This window comes from Bombina bombina, chromosome 4 (genome assembly GCF_027579735.1).
Source record: "Bombina bombina isolate aBomBom1 chromosome 4, aBomBom1.pri, whole genome shotgun sequence".
NCBI lineage: Eukaryota > Metazoa > Chordata > Amphibia > Anura > Bombinatoridae > Bombina > Bombina bombina.
This window is the reverse complement of record NC_069502.1, coordinates 346,704,062-346,718,087: the sequence shown is the minus strand read 5'-3', so window position 1 is coordinate 346,718,087 and position 14,026 is coordinate 346,704,062. Positions and strand designations below refer to the sequence as shown.

The following is a 14,026-nucleotide window of genomic DNA, read 5'->3' as shown; positions in this document are numbered from 1 at the left end:
TATGCATGGGGTGTCCCCAGTATATTTATTGCCTGTGGCTGACTCACAGAGGGTACCCCAGCATTATCCTACAGGAGCAGACAGGATGGTGCTGAGGTTTCTCCAGCTTGATGACCTTCTGTGTTGTGATTCCTCGTTACTGTACACTGTGCTTATCTTGCTCCAGAATACATTTTGAGAATTAGGTTATTAGATATGTTTTTTAATTTGTTCCTCAGTTTTTCTATTTATTATTTATTATTTTTATTTATTTATAAAGCGCCAACAGATTCCGCAGCGCTGTCCATGGGTACAAAAATAAAAGTACCACAGTGATACAATACAATATAAGACACTGGACACAATTAGACCAACAAATACAGGTGGAATTGAGGGCCCTGTTCCCATGGGAACTTACAATCTAGATGGGTAGGAGTTTAAGAAACAGGAGGGGGGACTGTAAAGGTAATAATGATGTTAGTGTGGAGTTAGAAGAGGGCAACTATTAGGCAAGTGGAATTCATTTGTTACTGATTTGGTGATAGGCCTCCCTGAACAAAAAGGTCTTTAGGGAGCGTTTAAAGGAGGAGAGGTTAGGGGAAAGTCTGACACCTTGAGGAAGTGCGTTCCAGAGGGTTGGTGCCGCACGCAAGAAGTCTTGTAGTCCAGCATGGGAGGAGGTGATGGTAGAAGTTGAGTTGCAAGGAGCAGGTCATTGTTGGATCTTAGGGGGCGGGCTGGATTTGTTGATGAGTGAGGACAGGTACATAAAAGTTATTGTCCACAGCACTTAAACTTAATTACTTTATTTCATGACAAAAATATATATTCGGCATCAATATCCCTTATTCATGCTATGCATATAATACACTGTATTGCCTTTTAAACACTTTGTTTTGCGCCATTCATTATTCACATCTGGCGCCATCTACTGTTTCATTTTGGTACTATATAATTAAAATTAATTTTTGTCTTTTTCCTTATACTTAACAATTTGATTACACCATACATCTATTCGAAATGTTCTACATCATTAGCTAAATGCAATACCACTAAACTGACTGGGTATATTTATCACCTTATCTTAATATGGATTTCTATTGGCTATGCACCTGTTACCAAAATACTGACAAGTCAAACTCCTTATTTAATCCATTTGGGACCATCGTCCCCAATTTGTGGATCCAATACATTTCTTTTTGTTTTAGTAATTTTTCACGATCACCTCCCTTCCTTTGAGGGCCCACGTAATTAATTACTTGCCACCTCACTGGCTAATGTTGTGTCCCTTTTCTAAGAAGTGCTGTGCCACTGGAGCATCCTTATCCCCACATCTAATATTGGAGCGGTATTGACTCATTCTATCTCTGACTTTTCTCACAGTCTCTCCAATATAGATGAGGGAACATGGACATTTTATTAAATAGACTGCATATGTGGTCTTGCATGTGAATAAATCTTTAATTTCACATTTGTGTCCACTCCTGGGATGTAGAAATTATTTCCCTTTAATGATAGAGCTACAACTCATACACCCTAAGCAGGGATAGCAACCTCGATTTTTCTTGCCTAAGAATGTTTGTTCTTTTTGCTTAATTTGACCTATAGCAGATCTGATGAAGTGATCCCTTACATTTTTTACCATTTATATGCAATAATTGGACGTTCTTGAAATTCTTTTACTTGGCTAGTACATTGTTTAAGGATGTGCCAATGTTTAATTATTTTGGCTATTTGACTGCCATATGTACTATATTGTGAAGAAAATACCATTCTTTTCTTTTTATCTATTTTTGAAGCATTTCTTTCTAGGTTTTTGATTACATTTATCTAACACTGCCTTTGGATACCCTCTATCCAAGAATTTCTTTTGCATCTCTTGTGATCTAATTGTTAGATTGTGTTGTTCTGTTACTATCCTATTAACTCTGAGGAGTTGGCTTTTAGGGAGTGATTCTACTAGATTACATGGATGGAAGCTATTGTATTGTAGCAATGTATTTCTGTCTGTTTCTTTTGTGTACAGGTCAAATTCCAATTGAGCACCTTTTTGTATAGCCTTGTATCCAGGAACATTATTGACTCCTCACTGTAATTTAATGTAATTTCCAGGCCTCTGACTGCCACATTTAATTCTGATACAAACTTCTCTAAGGAGTCCATGGTGCCTCACCATACACCAAACACATCATCTATGAAGCGCCACCAGGCGCCACCATGTAGTTTGAACAGGTGATTCTCATATATTGTTTTTTTCTTCTTCTACCATATTCATAAATAGGTTGGTGTATGATGGGGCAACATTGAACCCCATAGCTGTTCCTTTGATTTGTATAAACCAATCATAAACCAATCATCTTGAAAAAGAAAATAATTCCAATATAAAATAAGTCTCAACAATTCCTCTATAAACATACATTGCTGCTCTGAATTTTTTTTATCCTCTCTGAGAACTCTATTGATGATACCTATACCTGTTTCATGTTTTATACATGTATACAGGCTTTTGACATCCAAAGTATACATTATACATTTTTAATTTGGTAGAAACAAATCTTTAGCTTTTTTAAAGGGACAGTCTAGTCCAAAATAAACTTTCATGATTCAGATAGAGAATGTAATTTTAAACAATTTTCCAATTTACTTTTATCACCAATTTTGCTTTGTTCTCTTGGTATTCTTAGTTGAAAGCTAAACCTAGGAGGTTCATATGCTAATTTCTAAGACCTTGAAGGCCGCCTCTTCTCTCAGGGTATTTTGACAGTTTTTCACCACTAGAGGGTGTTAGTTCACGTTTATCATATACATAACACTGTGCTCACGCACGTGGAGTTCCAGTGAGCAAGCTCTGATTGGCTAAAATGGATGTCTGTCAATAAAACTGAAATAAGAGGGCAGTTTGCAGAGGCTTACATACAAGGAAATCACAGAGGTAAAAAGTGTATTTATATAACTGTGTTGGTAATGCAAAACTAGGGAATGGGTAATAAAGGGATTATCTATCTTTTCAAACAATGAAAATGCTGGTGTAGACTGTCCCTTTAAGGAAGTCTCCTGTATCTTTGATGTATGAACTACATTTAACAACTTCTGCCTGCAGCAATTTGTCTATGAAGATCGATACATTTGTAAACACTGAGTCTACACTTGAAATTATTGGCCTGGTAGGGGGGGCTGCATTGGTAAGGGCTTTGTAGGTCAGGGTGAGAATTTTAAATTTAATTCTGCTGTGAATTGGGAGCCAGTGAAGGGACTTGCAGAGAGGTGCAGCAGATACAGAGCATCGGGAGAGGTGGATTAGTCTAGAAGAGGCATTTAGGATGGATTGAAGGGGGGGGAGAGGCGGGAGAGAGGAAGACCAGTTAGTAGTTATTACAGTAGTCAAATCAGTAAATTACTAGGGAGTGGATTAGCTGTTTAGTAGTTTCAGCACTCAGAAACAGGCGAATTTTGGAGATATTGCGTAGGTGGTTGCGACAGGATGAAGAGAGCAATTATTACAGACAATAAAAGCTTTTTCTTACTTAGGACTTTAAGAACAAGCTTAACACCACAGTCCTTTTTTTAATAGGAACTACACTGGAGCTGCAAAAAAAAAAATCCAGGTGGAAAGTTTAGTGTAAGTCTTCCACTGAAGCCTTCCCCTTTTGGTTGAAACTTGGTTTACAATTTTTTTTTAGATTTCAGGATTGCTTCCTAGTGTTACAGTTTAGATGTCATCAATCCTCCTCCAAGGTACTTTTTTTTTTTAAAGTTCCTCCGGAGCTGGTAAATAGGGGGACCTTTTGGGCTGAATTTCAGGACCTTCTACACTTCCCATATTTTTATTATGTTGTCAGCTGGTTGCTCAGGTCAGATTTATTCTTCAAGCTTTTCTACCTTCCTAAAAAAGAGATATGTTTGAGCCAATGTTATTGTTTAAAAAACCTATAAACAAACCACAGTAAACTTATAAGATAAGGATGGTGATTATCTGATTGTTACCATTAGCTCTGTTCATTGCAATTTCTCTGCATTGCAATGAGACTATTTTAATTTCCATTTTATGCCACATTCCTTTTGGTTGATTACTGTTTCAAGAGCTTTTACCAAGGTTCTCATAGCTACTTTGACAACGATCATACCATGTCCTATCTGTCTGTGACTGCTTATATGGATGTAATCATTGTTAAAATATCATGCAGAGTTGGTGCTTGTCACACACCAAAGGTGATTCAATAGGTTAAAACTTTTGGATAACAGATTAATCTTTTTTAAAAGCTCTCTTGTATTATTTCTAAGAATAATTAAGTTTATAGGTTTGGTCAGATAAATTCTACAAGAAAAATGTGGTCGATGTCAGGGCTCTGCGTCGGACACTCAAGTTTCTCCACACCAAACTCTTCAAATCATGTCTCCATAGACCTCACTTTATGCCGGGGCACAATCATGCTGGTACAAGAAAGGGCCTTTTCAAAAATTCTAAATGTTTTTTGTATCTTCTAGCATTAAAGCTCTTCACTCGAACTAAGAGGCCTAGCGCAAACCCTGAAAAACATCCCCATACCACTATCCCTTCTTCACCAAACTTTACCATAGGAACTAGGCATTCTAGTAGGGGGTGTTCTCCTGGCATCCGCTACACCCAGATTTTTCCATTAGAATGCCAGATAGTGAAGCCTGATTCATCACTGCAGAGAACACATCTCTTTTGCTCTAGAGTCCAGTGGCAGCAGGCTTTGCACTACTCTGACACTTGGCATTGCCCATGTTGATGCAAGGGTTGTGTATAGCTGTTTGTCTATGGAAACCAATTTCAGAATATATGGGGTGGTGGATTAATGGTTACCTGTGATTGGTATTGTTGATGACATACTAATACACATGGTGGTAATCGAATATGAATTAATATCATGCATAAAGTATGTCCGTTTGAAATAATATGTACATAATTATGAAACACTAGTGACTGGATACTGTTTTAAATCTGTGCCACTTTACACAATAATGTTTAGTAATGCTACAAAAAAATTATTTTTGCCATGTAAGTGCTCTTCTGTCTCAATGGACTAGTGGTTAGACCTATGCTAATTGTTTCTGTATATACATACATTTTTACACCCTTACAGTTTGGAGATAACAATTATATGCACATTGGAGTGCCGCCCTTCTTGTGAGTATAATGACATTTGTGTGTCAATCAAGTTTGGTCCTGTCTTTGCTGCACTAGGAACCACCCTCTGTGTCTTTTTTTTCTAGAGTGAGAGTTTGATCATCATCAGAAGAGCTGCTGCAATCTGAGAATATCTATATATGGACAATAATGACTTTTGATAAGTTTTATTGTTTGTTATTTATTTGGTTTCTTTCTCCTATTCATTACCATTTGTTTTATTTGTTAGTTTTAGAATCTCTTTTTTGGGAGTATAGTGCATCCCCTAGGGACTAAGTTTGTGTTTACTTAGATGTTTGATTATTTGTTAAGTTGCTTCTGAGAGCACAAATACGGGAATTATTATCATTTATTTGTATAGCGCTGCCAAATTCCGTAGCGCTGGGTACAATGATAGGGGTAAGTGTCAGTATAGAGTTAGATTAATTCATTTAATTACAGAAAGGGTGGCTGATTCATAGAATAAAATTCTAATGGGCTAAGAATAACGCTATTCTGCAAACTTATTAAGCTTTTATTCTATAGGAAATAATGGCATACTTAATGGGCTGCCAAAATCTATGTTTCTATACAAAAAAAATAATTTTACATTATTTTTTTACAGTCATTTGTGGACATAAACAAGGAATCACAAGTCTTAAAGAATAATAGACACTGTGTAGCAGTGTGGTCAAATGCCCATTAACGGTTTCCATAACTCTATGTCCTCTTGAATAAAACAATATAAATAGCACACAATATGGACAAAAATATTAAATATGATATCTAAGCCAGTCTGTAAACCGAAAGATATTTACAGTTGCCTGTTCACCAAAGTTGATATATTACTTTATTCTGAGCCTACTTTATTCTGCGGAGGCTCAGATACCACAATATGCCAACAAATATCATAATTAAGATATTTTAAACTTCACTTTTGTAGCAGAAATGTTCTGATAGCATACCACATGACAAACAAAGCAATGCTATTATAAAGCAAAATCTAATTAATGTCATACTGCTACAAAATGGATTATAAACTCCAAATTCCCTTTAAATATTTTGCAGCTTTGCACTATATTAAATCATTACTGAAATAACTTTAAACATTGTATGTGTTCTCTTTGGTTTAAGTAATCAAAACACAATTGGAGATCAGATGGGTAATTCACTGTGTTGCCCTCACGATTTTGGTGACTAAAAAAAAATAAAAGAGTCTTATTAATGCATTTCTTCTTTCATTGCCAAAAGAAGAGTCCCACAAGTAGCGTGTTCCAAGTATTAATTCTCTGCAGCAGCATATGGAAAACAAAGAGAGGCATTATCTAGATAACTAATCAGGGTTCTGTGCCGCAGGTGATTAAACCTGCCAATGCAATGTGTGCATATCACTTCAATCAAGTCATTTATTGTTTAGTACAAGAGCGGTAAATGTTGCATTCCTGTTTCTTAATCTATATCTGATTACAAGAACAAAATGTGTCCCCTTACAAATCACTGCAAATGCCAGATGTTTCACCGGCTTCCCGCCTCCCAATTATTCAATGTCAATGCTGCCAACTTGCTTCATTCCTTGTCTCAGAATTCACAAACTGAGAGCAGTTAAACATTTTAATTTAGTTTCAACTGCAGTAGCCTAGGTTTTAGCCCTCAATTTTTTTTTATCCATTTAAAAAGGCACCTCAAAATGTATTTTTTTATATAGATGCTTATTTTCTAAATAAACCAACACTTTCTTGTCAGACTCATGAATGTGACTAGAACTGCAGGAGTTGTCCCTTTCAGCTAGTGAGAAGTAATACATTTGTTTCCAATTCAGTTGAATTTAAATTACATTTTTTATTTAAAGGACAAAAATGTGAGCTTTTTGTGTGCACAATACCCACTAAGCAGACTATAGAACGACCATATGCACATGCATACACATCTTTTACATGTAGAAAGCTGCACCTGTCTGAATTATAATAAATTGCTGATACCTTTTCTTTTGTGAAAATGCTAATTCAGTTAGAATTGATCAGATTTTGTTGTACAGAGTAATCTGTGCCATAGAATATCCAGCTGTTCTTATCTGAAGTTAATAAATTGCTTATTTTCCCAAAGGGACTTTTTGTGATATAATTATATGTAGTAAAAAAACTTCACAATATACTTTTATCCTTTCCTATATATCTTTTCCCTGAATTTAATGCTGAAAATTAGGGTATTTCCAATTGCTGTTAAAAGTGGTAGTGCCGACACTATAGTCATTTATAACTGTCCCTAATTGGCCTTAGTAAAGAAGGAAACTTAATTTACAACACCAATTGTTTTATGGACACTAAAACTTTACACTTATTTTTTTCAATATGTAAACAACTGATATATGGGTCGATCACAATTTATTTTCTGATTTCTCCCAAAATGGCTTTTTTGCTTTTGGGATGAATTGGTCAGTGTTTTTTGAGTGGTCACAATGCAAAATTAATCTTTGCGTTAAAAGGCTGTAGCCACAAACGTGTTTTCATTAGAAAAGTTCCTGAAAAGGCCATTTGGGGTTAAAGTGATGGTAAACTTGACATGTTTCAAAATCACAAAAAAAACTGCCGTACAGCTAGAGTGCCGATTGGAGAACAGTTCAAACCGTTAGCTCACCAAAAATATGAGTTTTAAAATTAAAGTGGGCAACCGGAGCATAGGGTATTAGAATGTCATGGCTAGATTAAAAAAGTAAGTTACAGTGCATCTTTATTAGAAGTGATCAATTAAAGGGACAGTCAAGGCCAAAAAAAACTTTTATGTTTCAAATAGGGCATGTAATTTTAAACAACTTTCCAATTTACTTTTATCAACAATTTTGCTTTGTTCTCTTGGTATTCTAGTTGAGAGCAAACCTAGGAAGGCTCATATGATAATTTCTAAGCCCTTGAAGGCCGCCTCTAATCACATGCTTTTGTATTTGCTTTTCACAACAGGGGAGAGTAGTTCATGTAAACCATATAGATAGCATTGTTATCACGCCCGTGAGTTGTGGCAGACACTGCACTAATTGGCTAAACTGCAAGTCAATAGATAATAACTAAAAGTCATGTGATTAGGGGCGGTCAGAAGGTGCTTAGATACAAGATAGTCACAGCAGTAAAAAGTGTATTAATATAACAGTGTTGGTTATGCAAAACTGGGAAATGGGTAATAAAGGGATTATCTATCTTTTTAAACAACAAAAATTCTGGTGTTGACTGTCCCTTTAAAGTTTAAAATATGTCAACTTTACTATTACTTTAAGTACTTGTTATTGGGCTCAAAACTGGGTTAGCCACCTACAACTGACACATACAATGGCCCTTTCACACCTCTTAAGGTTACTATAAAGTTCCTTAGAATGAACCACTTTGTTCAGTGTGTAAAGGAAAAACCAATTTACAAGTGTGAGATTTACCTATTGCAATCCTAATCCATCCTCATCACTACTAAACCATCTGAATACCATTAGTATGTAGGCATGATGGACATGCTTGCTCAATCACAATACTGTCACTTTTAATATTTTAAAAATATTGTTTTTTAGAATATTTATATTAATTGATTTAACCCTTTAAAGTGAAAGTCAATCCTAGCGTTTTACAAACGCTAGGATTGGCTATTGAAACAAATAAAGAGGATTTTCATTCATGAAGTATAAGATACTTCATGTAGTAAGCTCCTTTATTTGTTTCAACCGATCGCCGTTCTTAGCTGCTACAGCAGCCCACGGCTAAAAATTTTTTGCTAAGAGGTGACGTTTTCACCTCTTAGCCAATAGCCATGCGGTAAATCCGGCTTGGCGCCCATGGGAGCCGGATTTACCGCACGGCTATTGGTCAAGAGGTAGCAGATAAGAACAGCGATCGGTTGAAACAAATAAAGGAGCTTTCTACATGAAGTATCTTATACTTCATGAATGAGAGTCCCCTTTATTTGTTTCAATAGTCAATCCTAGCGTTTGTACAACGCTAGGATTGACTTTCACTTTAACGACCAGCGCCGTACTCTGTGGCCCTCTCTGCATTGGACAGCGGTGGTGCAGATTGTTGGTGGGTGGGAGGGTAAGGAGGGAGGCAGGTGGGTGGCCCATCGCTGGAGGAGGTCGGGAGGTGGGTGTGAGGGTGGGACTGCTACTCTACGGAGGAGAAAAGAGAAGGAGCAGCAGTGAGTGGGAAGGAGGGAGGGGGAGAAGGGTGAAGCAGGGAAAGGGGGCTTTTGTTGTAAAAAGTGGGGTAGAGGGTGGGAAATCGATCTGGGAGGGGGAGGGTAATGAGGGGGGCAGCTACACTACAGAAAAAAAATGTTTGGTTTTTTTATTTCCTTTTTAATATGAGGAGAGTCCACAGCATCATTCCTTACTGTTGGGAAATACTGAACCTGGCCACCAGGAGGAGGCAAAGACACCCCAGCCAAAGGCTTAAATACTCCCCCTCCTTCCCTCATATACCAGTCATTCTTTGCCTTTCATCACAGGAGGTTGGCAGAGAAGTGTCAGAAGATATGGAGTAGTTCCTTATGGAGGGCATCTACCCTTCGAAATGGGACTGGAGTTTTAAGTAGTCTGTCAGCCTCTCAGTGAGAGCATTGACGAATGTCAGAGTCTGGAGATGCAGGGAGAGTCTTGCTGCAAATCCATCCAGACTTGTATTAACAGCTCCTAAGCAATCAGTGTTGACAAGTTTCACTGCCTGCTTCCATCACTCAAGTCCATGTCAGGAGCAATGCAACAAGACTGTCAAACTTGAGAGGCTGTGTTTCTGTTCCATGGCATAGATTCCGATAAGATTGTTAAATTTCTTATACACATATGATAACGTAAGAAGACAGGGTCATAGCTCCTTTTATGTTTATGGAATCAAGGGTTAATATCTCCGGAGGGGGATTATTGAGCAGGGGGGATTAATCGCATAATTTTATTTTATTATGATTATGCTGTGACATGTGTGAGATGAGGCTCAGGCAGATGTTGGAACGTACAGGTTTTACTTTCGTTTTTGGAAGCTGCGCATGGGTCATAGGAGGTGGGGAGTGCCGTTTTATCTTATTATTCAATATTCTGCTTTGTAAGCACAAGCTATGGAGGATTCTGATGCATCAGAGGGTACTCCCTCTTTACCTAAGTCTAATACCTGTCTATATTGTGAGGAGGCCACGGTATACCTGTCTGCTCAATTATGTTCCACATGCCTTGATAAAGTAATCATGTCAAAGAAAGGTAATATGTTTGATACCACTGAGCTGTTCACTTCTGAGGAGTCTCCGTCCCATGAGGTGCGCACCCTATAGTCATCTCCCAATACACATGCAGCTTCCCGTAGCACTCCTAATCCTCAATCTGGAGGGGCCCTTTTACCGCCAGACTTTACTGAGCAGTTACAAACGGCAGTGTCTGCAGCCTTTACTGCTTTACCTTGCCCTGCTAAGCACAAGCAAAAGGTCAAATATTGCTATCCTTCCCACGGGTCATCTACTAGCTAATTGGATTTATCTGATACAAGATTATCCGATGATGAAGACGCCTCTGATACTTCAGAGGGTGCTCTTTCTGGGTCGGAATCTGCTGCTTCTAAGCCTCCAGCTGCGGAGGAACCAGACTTTAGATTTAGGATTGAATATTTACGCTTTCTGCTAAAGGACGTTATGGCTACTTTAGAGGTTCCAGAGCCTAAATTGCCTGAGGAACCTTTGATTCCTAAATTAGATAAGGTCTACGAGTACAGGGTTGTACCACAGACTTTCCCAGTTCCCGTAAAGATGGCGAACATTTTTAAGAATGAATGGGAAACATTTTTCCCAGTTCCAGACTCTCACTTGGAGTTGTGGGGTTCCATCCCCAAGGTGGATGGCGCTATCGCCACGCTTGCTAAACGCACTACTATCCCGCTTGAGGATAGTTAATCGTTTAAAGAGCCCATGGATAAGAAAATAGAAACTCTGTTAAGAAAGATGTTTCAACATATGGGATATTTGTTTCAACCGGCAGCGGCTGTTGCTGCAGTTGCTGGAGCAGCAACCTACTGGTGTGACTCCTGAGTTGATCGAGGTAGAGGGTCCCCTCGACGTGATTCAAGAAAGAATTAAGGCCTTAAGGGTGGCTAATTCTTTTATTTGTGATGCAAATTATTCACCTGAATGCCAATGCTTCAGGTTTTTCTGTCAAGCCCGTAGGGCACTCTGGCTGAAGTGCTGGTCTGTGGACATGACTTCGAAGTCAAGACTTCTTTCCCTCCCATTTAAGGGAAAGATACTATTTGGTCCAGGCCTGGACTCAATTATCTCCACGGTTACTGGAGGCAAAGGTGCCTTTGTACCGCAGGATAAGAAGAACAAACCTAAGGGGCAAGGTCCTAATTTTTGTTCCTTTTGTTCAGATAAATCCCAACGTCAGCAGCCCTCCGCAATGCCCGACCAATCCAAGGGGACTTGGAAGCTGGCTCAGTCCTAGAATACATCCAAGCAGAACAAGAAGCCAGTGGAGACAAAGTCGGCATGAAGGGGCAGCCCCCGATCCGGCTCTGGATCTTGTAGGTGGCAGACTGTCACTCTTTTCGGAAGCTTGGTTTGGGGACGTGCAAGATCTGTGGGTCCTGGAGGTCATCGCTGAGGGATACAGGATAGGTTTCAAGTCTCATCCACCCAGGGGCAGATTCCTCTTGTTAAACCTGTCTTCAAGGCCAGAAAAGAGAGAGGCCTTTCTAGGGTGCATGAGGGATCTCTCCTCCCTGGGAGTCATTGTCCTGGTACCTCTTGCAGAAAGAGGTCTGGGATACTACTCAAACCTTTATGTGGTCCCAAAGATGGAGGGAATTTTCCGCCCAATTCTAGACCTAAAGTGCTTAAACAAATTCCTATCTGTCCCCTCGTTCAAGATGGAGACAATAAAGTCCATCCTTCCCTTAGTTCAGGAAGGACAGTTCATGACCACGATAGATCTGAAGGATGCTTACCTTCACGTTCCAATACACAAGGAACACTTCTAGTTCCTAAGGTTTGCATTCCTGGACCAGTACTTCCAGTTTATTGCACTTCCGTTTGATCTAGCTACTGCTCCAAGAGTTTTTACGAAGGTTCTAGGGGCTCTGCTTGCAGTGGCCAGAACCAAGGGTATAGCAAGAGCGCTATACTTAGATGATATTCTGGTTCAAGCACCATCCTGTCGTCTGGCAACAGACCACTTGAAAGCTCTTCTATTTCTTCTTCAATCTCATGGATGGAAGATAAACTTAGAAAAGAGTTCTCTTATTTCCAATACCAGGGTGGAATTCCTGGGTACTATAATATATTCCATATCCGTGAGGATATTCCTTACAGACCAGAGACGTTACAAGCTAACTTCGGTGTATGGAGGTGATTGGTCTCATGGTGTCCAGCATGGACATCTATCCTTTTGCCAGATTCCATCTCAGACCACTTCAGCTGTGTATGCTGAGACAGTGGCGATCATTCAGATCTGTCTCAACAGATTTCTCTGGACAACCGGTCGAGAGAATCGCTCTGTTGGTGGCTCTGTCCAGACATCCTTCTTGAGGATATACTGGGAGATTATGACTACGGGCGCAAGTCTCTCAGGATAGGGAGCTGTTTGGGTCACCAGGAAGGCACAGGGACTATTGACTCGAGAGTAATCCCTCCTCCCGATCAACATTTTGGAACTTCGAGCAATCTTCAGTGCTCTGTATGCTTGGCCTCTTCTAGGTTCGTCCCAGTTAATCAGATTCCAATCAGAACACATGACCTTGGTGGCTTACATCAACCATCAGGAGGGAACAAGGAGCTCCCTAGCAATGAGGGAAGTATCTCGGATTCTGGAGTGGGCGGAGGCCCACAACTGCTCGCTGTCAGCAATCCACATTCCAGGTGTGGACAACTGGGAAGCGGATTTCCTCAGCAGACTATCCTTTCATCCGGGGGAATGGTCTCTCCATCCTGAGGTGTTTGCAGAGATTTGCAACAGATGGGGGATGCCGGAGATTGATCTCATGGCATTCCCGGCTCAATTCCAAGCTACCCAGATATGGGTCACGGTCCAGGGATCCTCAGGCAGAGCTAATTGGTGAATTAGCAGTGCCTTGGAGGTTCAATCTAATTTACATTTTTCCGCCGTTACCACTTCTTCCTTGCGTAGTGGCCCACATCAATTAGGAGTGATACTGATTGCTCCATCATGGACGCAAAGGTGACCGGGTAGGGATGTCCTCATCTCCTCCGTGGAAGTTACCTTTTCGCAGAGATCTGCTGGAACAGGGTCCTTTTGTTCATCAAAATCTAGATTATCTGAGGCTGAATGTGTGGAGATTGAACGCTTAGTCTTAGACAAGAGAGGTTTCTCTGAGAGGGTTATTGACACTCTCATTCAGGCTTGTATGGTCAAGGCTGCCAGGATTCTCTCCTTTCTCCAGGAGGGTCTGGAGAAGGGCCTTTCTGCCAGTTCCCTGAGGGGACAGATTTCATCCCTTTCTGTTTTACTGCACAAGAGACTCTCAGAACTCCCTGAGGTGCATTCCTTCATTAAGGCTCAGGATCAGACCTGTGTTCAGATCTAATGCTCCACCTTGGAGTTTGAATCTTGTTCTTAAGTTTTTGCAACGGGCTCCGTGTAAGCCTATGCATTTGATTGACATTAAATTATTAAATTATTGTCCTGGAAGGTTATTTTTCTGAAATGGCTGCTTTGCAATGTGAGCCTCCTTATCTGGTGTTCCACACTGATAAGGCTGTCCTACGTACCCGCTTGGGTTTTCTTCCTAAGGTGGTGTCTGATCGTAACATCAATCAGGAGATTGTGGTTCCTTCCTTGTGTCCTAATCCTTCTTCTTCGAATGAATGATTACTTCATAATTTGGATATGGTTCAAGCTTTGAAATTCTATCTTTAAACTACTAAGGATTTTAGACAAACTTCTTCTTTGTTTGT

At 39.7% G+C, this 14,026-nt stretch overlaps 1 protein-coding gene and 1 long non-coding RNA gene across 3 annotated transcripts in view; one reads left to right on the top strand and one right to left on the bottom strand.

Annotated features, from left to right (window-relative positions):
- PPM1L (protein phosphatase, Mg2+/Mn2+ dependent 1L) overlaps positions 1-14,026 on the top strand; it is a 441,297-nt gene that overhangs the window by 299,461 nt on the left and 127,810 nt on the right. The gene's annotated exons all lie outside the window — the stretch shown is intronic.
- Positions 770-14,026, bottom strand: part of LOC128656278 (uncharacterized) — an 89,784-nt gene continuing 76,527 nt past the window's right edge. Inside the window, exon 2 of the long non-coding RNA XR_008401988.1 lies at positions 770-3,862. This is a non-coding gene — a long non-coding RNA (uncharacterized LOC128656278). The remainder of the gene's footprint in view (positions 3,863-14,026) is intronic.